The following is a 7207-nucleotide window of genomic DNA, read 5'->3' as shown; positions in this document are numbered from 1 at the left end:
TTTGCACAGCTTTTAGGGACAAAGGCTCACTTACAGCTCAGGCGCAGGCCCCACTGGATTTCAGTTTGGTCACCAAACCTTCTGCAAAATGGTCTGTGCAGCCCTTTCCCTGGCCGCCCATCAGCAAAGTACTGATTTTTTTGCACTATTTCCCTTTATGTGTCACTGGGCTATAAGGGTGTTGCAGCAGGGGTGCCCCACGCCCCGCTGGGGTGAAAAGCAAGGCCAACATCCCAAACCTTCCCTGTGCAGCACAGGCATTTTAGCACAAGCCCTGCTGATGCAAAACTGATGTTAAGGACATTTAATACTATTTAAAACTCTACCCTGCCTCCACCATGGGGAACACTGAAGAGAGAGCTCAGATCACACAGACGAGAGGAGAAAAGTAATTGGAAACTGTGCAAGCCAGTCACTTTCTCTTCCTCATTATTAGCTTTAACCCCATTATTGCTTAAATAACACCACTAGTGGCATTTTCTGGGAGGCAGTGACTTTTCTACAGCCAGAGGAACACCAACCCAGCCCGGAAAGACTCCTGGGGCTGGCGGGATTGAAATCTGAACAGTGACCAGGGCCCAGAACCATTCCGTCCAGCTGAACGCGGTCAGTGCACCAGGGAGAGAGCCGGGTTGTTTGCTCAGTGAGGAAAATCCAACCAGGTCCAGCCCTTGAGAGAGGTTTTGCTTTGCAAATCCCACCGTGTTTCCCATCTGAAGAACACCCCTGCAGCCCCGGCAGCGCTCACATTCCCCACCGCCACCGAGGCTGCAGCTCGGGCTGGCTTTTTCATTAAGCGTGCGCTGCTCGCGGTGCATCCGCCGTCTGTTCACCATATTGCAATGCGCTGCCATGGAAATGATCATTCCCTGGGTGATATTTGCTGTCGGAGCTGGGTCTTGCTTATAGGGAAGCTGCTGCCTCTCCTGCCACGCCAGCGCTGGAGGTTGGGACGGGATCTGAGGATGCTCTGACTGCAAAAGCTGGGAGCTGCGTGGGCTGCGCGGCCAAGCCTGTGTCTGCAGAAAGCTCTTCCTTCCTCGGGTATTTACTTTAAAGCGTTTAATAAAACCACTGACCTCTTTTTCCCCAGGACACAGCAAGTCCGTCAGGCTCAGTCACGCAGCCTTTGTTCCGCGTGGGCTCGCTACGCTGCGTGTGTTTCTTATAATAAAGCATCCTCAGACACCATCACAGCGGTTTTCCCCAATGCATCCGCGTTGATTTAATTGTCAGGATTACAGCCACCTCGTGGGAATAGCACTGTGAGGAAGCAGCGAGGTTCAGCACCCCAGCTCTAGTGCGCTTGCTTTGCTTCTGATGTGCTCAGACCTGAAAAATCAGGGTTATAACATGGCCAAAGCACTGTATCCTCCTGACCCCACCTTGGGCATGGCTGGGGTCACCGGTGGGGCTGGAAATTGGGGATGGGGCAGGACTCAGTGCCCCACACTTGCACTCTTGGATGTGCATTGATGCAGGAGCTGCCCTGGGATGGGGAGGGAAGAGGCAGGGGATGGGCTGAGCTGGGCAATGGATCCATCCTCTGCCTCTCCTCCCATCCCAGGCACGGATGAGGCCCCACGCAGGGTCCATTGATGCTTCAGGCTTCACCAACCCTTTTTTTTTAGTGCATCGCTAAACCCACGCATCCATCCATCCGTCACTGCTGTCATTGTGGCCAGCGTCACCCCCAGGCCCACTGGCTTGTGAACGTCCCCCTTCCACAGCCACCCATGTGAAAGCAGATGGAAAAGGTGCTCCAGAAACAACTGACCACGTCAACGAGGAATCTGTCACTGGGGACAGCAGCAGCAAAGGCAAACAGCCTTCCCCTGGCACTGAACTCGCTAAGCAGAGCGCACACAGCCCCTGTTTTGTGCTTTTTGGTGAATAAGCCAAGTTTTGCTAAGAGCTTTTTCGTGCCAAAGCAGGGAGTCAGGCAGCAGGGGAGTGGTGAAGCCTCAAAGCTTAGGATGGGCAAGGAACATACACACACCCACAAGATTAATTATATCAACTACAAAAATAGCGGCTATTTTAAGGTTAATGCTTAAGGGATCTGACTCAGTTAGAAAAAGAGCCAAAGAAATTATTGGCATCAGCGCTGGCTGCTCCACCAGACGAGCTGTGGTCACTGCTGGCACAGAACACCAGCAAAATAGTTGCTTTTTGAGAGGTTTTGGGAAAAAAAGAAATGCCGGTAAAGTGAGTTCAACATCCTGGTGCAACAATCACAAACATCACCCTGACCTCAGATTACAACAGTTTCACACACTTGTGTGCTGATTTCAGGGCTGCGGGCAGCTTTGAGCGGGACTCCACAGCTCCCAGCTCACCAACCAGTGCATTCACTGAAGCTCTTGTCAAGCTTGACGAGCTCCTGGTCTCACTGTGGGCCACAGCAAACACCAAGCAAGTTACCATCCTAACTGTTTTAATAACTAAGCTATATAAAACTAAGTAACAAAGCCTCAGAAATCAAGATTTATAACCCAAAACACTGAGGTTTGAACTCTAGCAGCCGTACTGGCCACCACCACTATAAATTTCAGCTATCAGAGCATTTTAGTGCCAATACACAGCACGGTTTCAGAGAGAACACAACAGAAACCAAACACACCAGGGTTTGGGAGAATGGCAGAGGGAATGGTGCCCTGCAGGCTCTTTCCCCAGGAAACAGAAGCGCAGATGCTGGTGAACGCGGAGGAAGGTCTGGAGATCAGCAGGATGCCAAGGCCACATGTCCAGCTGCCGTTCAAGACCGAGACGCAGGCAACGCGCTGAGCATTCCACTTTGCCATGCTATTAAATTTCTGTTAAATTCTAGTATATTTTTCAAAAAACTGTATTCTTTCTGCAGCTTCCAGGGCTGTAATTGTTACGCTGATGTGGGAACCTGGAGAGGGCGGCTGTGGTGAAGGCAGCAGCTGCTCTCCCATTGCCCGCCCTGTGCAGCGAGCAGTTGGCTGAGACAAAGCCAAAGCCGGAGGAGGTGCTGAGCTCTTCCTTCGTGGCACATCACAAATCACAGCTGGCAACAGGGAAACCACCTTCTTTTTCTGCTCCTGCCACACTCATTCTGCAGTGCAGGAACCGCAGGCCAGCTGCTTGGAGCATTCAAACAAGGCTCGATACTAAATCAGGCAGGGCGTTTGTTCAGGGGCAGAAAATAAAGACTCCTCATTGCAATAACCAAGCTGCGCGGCTGTGTCTGCGTGAGATAAGATCAGTCGCAGAGGCAGCAGCAGATTTTGCAGCAAAGACGTCCTGCAGCATCCACCGGCACTGCCAGGGCTGAAGGATGGGCTGCAGGGGCTGGTCCCTGCAGGCACTGTGCGAGGTTATGGAGCATCGCTCACCAGCTTCAGCAGACGTTCTTACTGGAAAAGAAAATCACTTTGGGAAAAGCGTCCCTAAAACTGCAAGACTGGGGTTTGGACAAGAACGAAGCTTTGCTGCCTTTATACAGATACACATATATACAAAACATACATACATAGAGCCTTCAAAATACAGGGAAGGTTGCCAGCTGCCCGCTTTCCTGCCCAAATCTTCGCTCTGACGGTCGCTCGGTGTCTGTCTCCGTGCAATGCTGAGCTGCAGGCACTCCCGGCAGGCCCAGGGGAACCACTGCAGTTGTGTTTTTCATGCCACGACCAGTGGGAAGTCAACTTCTTCCAAAGATTCCTCATGAGTCACGTTGGATCGTCAGCTTCTCAGTACCTGGAGCCCGGCTGCTGCCGTGGAGCAGCCCCAGGACCTGTCACTGCTGAGCTGCTCTGGTTTGCAGATGAGCCACAGGTCTCTCGCGAGCTCGGTGAGCAAACGGCGCTGTCAGCAGTGATGTCTGTCCACCCAAACCCTGCCCTGCGATCATTACATTAAAAACCAAACCCAAAACACTCATACATACAAAATCGTCCTGTAGCTATTTCTCCAATTTCATTGCCATAACAGGTCGAACCGTTGCCTCCCACAAGGCTGCTCTGATTCATGGCAACACATGGGCATCGTGTGCTCGGTAAATCCCAGCAGATATTTCTGCTCGGTTTTTGCAACAACAGTTAAAACCCTGATTTACCAGGAATATAGATTAGGGCACACACATACTGGCTTCATTTTAACGGAGGACTTGTGTTTCTCCTGTGGAGCAGCCAAACTCACTCAAGGCATCTACAAGGTTTAGTAGTGACACAAAAATGAACCCCCAAACCAGAAATTATGCACACAATATACTTCACACAAGGATAAGCAAATAGAAAAAGACCAACCCAGACATTCAGTTCAGCTCTCAGCCGATAAGGGGTCATTCCCCACAGTATATTTAGCAGTGATTTGTCCAGTCTAGTGTTGGTTATCTAAAACAACAGAGAACTGCCTCCATTCCTCCAGGGAGATTGTTTGCAGTCAAACCCATCTCATTGGCAATAGGTTTCTCCTAACATCTTGTTTTCCTCTGCCTTCATTTCATCTCATCTCACCTCTCCACAGCTCAGCCCTTGAGCCACTCTAATTAACTCCCCACCCATTTCTGTGGTTTCCCCCCCCGCAACCATTTTGTCATGTGCTACATCTTCTCGGCTCTCTTTAATCATCACTTAGTCAGGCTTAGAGCTTTAATTCTTGTAATCTCCTGTCACTGCCCAGGTCTCTGGTCTCAGTCACTGCAGCTGTTCTTTGTAGCCCCTCCAGTTTGGCTACAGCCTCCTGGTACCAGATCCATCCCAAAACGAACAAGTTTGGCTTCTCCCAAGAGACGCAGATCAATACAAAGTGTGGGATTCCTCCTGACCTCACAGAGCTCCTGCAAAACAAAACAGTCCAAGAAGAACAAAACAGCCCAAGCGGCGCCGCGGCACCAACAACTGCAATTCCACCCCCTGCGGTGAATGGGTACAGGCTGCCAACGGGATATTGTGCCACCCTACAAAAATGACTCAGGACTGAAGAGAGAAGATGAGCAGCCCAGAACAGTGTCCTCAGGGACAAAAAAACCCCCTTATTACTATATTTACCCTTGCCACAGGAGGCCCATGTCGTTAACATTGAGGATGCTGCAAGTCTCTTGCCAAGTTCAGCACAATCATCCCAAGAGGGAGCAGAAAAAGAAGTTTTAAGCCATCCTGTCCATTTTGATCCCCACCTTCGTCACCTACCAGCACTCTAACAGCCTCGCCTTGTCTGCCCTGTTTACTTCTTTTCAGTAATACAAAAGCCATCTCATGCATTATAACTCTATCACCCCACTAAAAATATCCCACAGGAGGAAAGAGTCACAAGAACACAGTGTTACCCCAACTTACATTATTTCTCATTGATGAAGGAGAGAAAAAACAAGGATGACATGCATTTATTACTTCACACACATGAAAGCCCTTGTCTAAGTGAGGACCCCGGTATCAGGATCAGCTGTGCCAATACAAGCTGTGTTATTACCTCTTCTGTACAAAGCAATTTGTTTTTATTGACCATTGCCTATACAGGGCACTACCACACGCTCCTGCTCATTAGAGTCTGTCAGTCAGAAGGCAAAGGAAGGTAAAAGCGAGATTTAAAGAGAAGGCAGCTCTTTGCAGTCACGAAGATAATGTTGCTAGAGCAAGAGCACTGACAGCAGGCGGCTCGGGCTGCAACGAGGAGCAGCAAATGATCAAGACAGCTCAGAATTTCAGACACTAGAAGAAAATCCTTAAAGCAGATAAAACAATTTACCTCCTCCAGACAGGGAAACATCCATGGGCTTGCATCCAAACACACGACGCATTGAGGAAAGCTGTGTTAGTACTCTGGTTTGGTTTTTTCTCCCCTCTATGTTAAAGTCTACCAGCCTGCAATAGACCTTACTCTGTTGCATTTAGGTGCTTTTTATTTCTCCTCGGAGAAGACAGCCAGAAATCAAGATTTTTCCCACATAACCTACATTTAGTTTCAATTTCAAGGGAGTCTTTCTATATTTTAGTCCCACTTTACACAGCTCTCCCCTAACATTTCACCTTTCATTGCCAATGAGCAATATTTTGGCCAAGTGCAGCTGTAACTCCCCTGGAGCACTGTGCACATCCAGCAGGGATGAGTTTGGCTCCTGTCACTTTAAGGGGAGATGTTTTAGGGCCAGATATGTAATAAACAGAAAAATCAGAGGATGTTCACTTTGGAGAAGCCTAATATCCAAGAAACACTTGCATGAAACAGAGAGGCTACCCCAGTGCAACAGCTGTCACCTTCAGCACATGAAGTTGGGTTTATTCACAGCAGGGTTTTAGTAAATCCAAACTCCACGTCCTGTTTATAGTTTAGTTCCCTGGTGAAACACCACCCACCCAAAGGCTTGAGGCAATGCAGAACCGGCTGCTTGGGATCTGCAGGGTAGAGAACACAGACTATTTCTGGCATCGCTCCTCGGTGGTAGGATGAGAACTATCAGCTAAACTGTAAGAAACATCTTGAAGACCTACATTTTGTGATGAAGGGCATATGCTTTTGAAGGGCAGGGGACTATCAGGATAAGCACTTCACAGAAATACTTTGCCCACCTCATCCCTGCCAACTCAACCAGTTTGCAGAACAGAGATGTGTGGTTAGATCCCAAAGTCCTAAATCACCCTCTCCAGCCTAAAACAAACAAGCCAAGGACTTGCCTCTTGGAGAGCATTCTGTGATTCTGTGTGTGATAATACGGCCAGATCCACAAACAATATGATTTAAAATCCAGGTTTCTACCTTTAATGTGTATCTGGTCATCAAGGTTGAAAGCATCAGCTCCTTGTCCTGCCTTCCATGACAAGGTGACACCAAGCCCTGAGGAGACCACAACATCGGCCAGGAGCAACAAGCCCTGGATGCTCCCACCTTCCTGCCATCAAGACCACAAGAAAGGTTGAGATTCTGTCCACAAAAACCCCAGCAGCTCAGCTTACAACACGAGCAGAAGAGCTGGGCACGTACAAGCACAGCTGTAGTACCTGAGATGTTTCAGCTCAACGGAGCCTCAGCAAACCCCACTGTGGGTCACTGACAGCAAAGCTTTTGTCATAAACTACAGTTACACAAGATTATTGGGGTTTTTTGTGATTTGGCCCTGTATCCATGATGCAGAGTGTGAACAGCTGCAAATGGAAGTCAGGCATAGGAAATGCAGACTCTGGAAGCAACAGGTCGGCTTGGTTGCAGGCAGCTCAGGAGCAGAAAATGAGATGCATTAAAC

The sequence above is a fragment of the Patagioenas fasciata genome, chromosome 20 (assembly GCF_037038585.1).
Source record: "Patagioenas fasciata isolate bPatFas1 chromosome 20, bPatFas1.hap1, whole genome shotgun sequence".
Taxonomy (NCBI): domain Eukaryota; kingdom Metazoa; phylum Chordata; class Aves; order Columbiformes; family Columbidae; genus Patagioenas; species Patagioenas fasciata.
Note: the sequence above shows the minus strand (reverse complement) of the source record.